Source organism: Musca vetustissima, unplaced genomic scaffold, assembly GCF_032173495.1.
Source record: "Musca vetustissima isolate MV318-11 ecotype Yass unplaced genomic scaffold, APGP_CSIRO_Mvet_v1 utg6862, whole genome shotgun sequence".
Lineage (NCBI taxonomy): Eukaryota > Metazoa > Arthropoda > Insecta > Diptera > Muscidae > Musca > Musca vetustissima.
Genome location: NW_026875419.1, coordinates 97,212 through 99,658, shown reverse-complemented (window position 1 = coordinate 99,658; position 2,447 = coordinate 97,212).

The window sequence follows — 2,447 nt, the reverse complement described above, 5'->3', positions numbered from 1 at the left end:
AGCGGCTATTGGCCTCAAAATATCGAAAATTCTACGAAACATTATGGATTTTATGTATTATCAATAATATACGTATATACTCGATGGGGTCTCCGATAAATAAATATCCCCTTGTTGGGGAGGGATATAATAAAAATTTAATTTCGTTAATACCTAAATCGATTCGAATTTTATGTGGGTGTTTTTCCATGGTAAACTGCTGCCAGGAAGAGACGAAATACCAAACAACAGATATCAGGATGGGAAATTGGGCTAGAGCCTTCAACATACATAAAATGACGCGTTACCTCCATATAGAGGATATATAGAAACATGGATTTATATTAAAAATGTTCCTCGTAATGCTAAAATATAGTAATTTTATATACCATTATTCTATACTCAAAAATTGTTCGATATTCATGAAATCGGTTCATATTTAGATATAGGTACCATATATAGTTTCGTCCGATTTTATATGAATGATGCACTTAACTCCAAATATTTTTGCGATAGAGGCAAGATTTTGCACAGCGCATTGAATTAGGTTCATACTTATCTATGCGAAGTTTTGTTGAAATCGGTTCAGATTTAGATATAGCTCCTATATATAGTTTCGTCTGGTTGTATGTGAATGATGCACCAAACTCCTAATATTTGTCCGATAGAGGCAAAATTTTGCACAGCGCATTGTAATAGGTCCATACTAATCTATGCGAAGTTTTGTTGAAATCGGTTCAGATTTAGATATAGCACCTATATATAGTTTCGTCTGGTTGTATGTGAATGATGCACCAAACTCCAAACAACGTACTGAATTATGTCCTGGTTGATGTGTGCGAAGTTTTGTTGAAATCGGTTCGGAATTAGATTTCAACAAATGGAATTAGATTTCGTAAATGGTGCACCAAACTCCCAATATTTGTCCGTTTGGGATACAATTTTGTACAGCGAATGCTATTGAGTCAAGAATGATGTGTGCTAAGGTTTGTTGAAATCGGCTCATATTTAGATATAGGTCTTATATATGTTTTTTTCGATTTACATGAAATTTGACAGAGGGTATTAAATTGAGTTTGGAGTGATGAATATTAAAATTGCATAAAAGTATGCAACGGTTGGTCCATGTTGCAAATTAGGACCATGTTTACATATAGCTCCCATGCATAGTTTTGTTCGATTTCATACAAATGGCCAGACTTCGTTTGCCAGACTTGGATTCTTTGATTTTAGAATGATATGTGTATGGGATTTTTTAGTTAAAATGTCTATGTAGATTACACATTTAATTTCCCCAGATGCCATCTTTTCTATCTGTAGGACATTGCATATATTTTCCTTTTTTGTATGTACCCAAAGTGGTGAAGTCGGCCCGTCCGACTTTTAATTCTTCCTTATTGGTTTTATATTATCGGCGATAACTCTTAATTTTATGAACGGTCGAAAAATTCTGGACAGAGAATATATCAGAACGTCGATTGGTGGTATAACCATTAAAATATCCTCTGACACTGCTTGGTATTAGGTTCTGAAACTAACTTTTTTTGGAAAAAAAAACATATTTGACAGGTTTTTATTTCAAATCATTGATTTTACTTTCATTATAATCACCAGTTCCTTCTGGTTAATTGACCTCATTTCATGTTAGGATTTTGACGCATATCAATGTTATATAACATTTTCAAATACAAATTATATTTCCAAAAATATGAAATGTTGACTATGATCCCATGTCATTTACAAACCGTGACCTTCAATGTTATAATATTTTACTTGTCTAAATTCCCCAGATTTGAAATAAATAACGTTTTATCGGCTCTAACAGAAATTGACTTTTTACCAAAAAAAAACGGGATTCCTGGCCCCTACAATTCTTGCTTAATTTTTACTATATTAAAGTCCCTAGCCTAGTTATTCATCCTTTGTGGCTGTATTTAATTTTATAAGAGTACAAAGATTCTACTAACATACAATTTATAATGACATTGAAGACCCCACCTATGTATAATTTCGACGATTTTAAATCAACTGGCAAATGGACGCACATCATACTGAAGACTTTATAAACAAACAAATTATTTGACATTATGTTTTGTAGTTGTTTTACTTCTTTCCAACTGCGGATATGAGTTCCGACACTGGAACATCCGAATCGAAAACTATTAAAAAATAATAATTTAAAGGTCCGGACTTAAAAAATAGAGTGGTGGTGGAGTGGAGTTCACTCCGTTTTTACTCTTTTTGTCATTCCGTTTATATCTCATCGAATTATTCATACAAAGCATAAGTATTCTTGATCAGGTTTGGCAATATCGATTTAGCCACAACCGTACATTATTTGAATCACTTTATTTTCCGAAGGAATCGAACTACGTTTTGAGGTTTGGTCTTCGGTATGATAATTAGGATACTACTGTCATCTTCTGTTATTCTTATATGATATACAGGACATATCTCGTTCGGCAAAG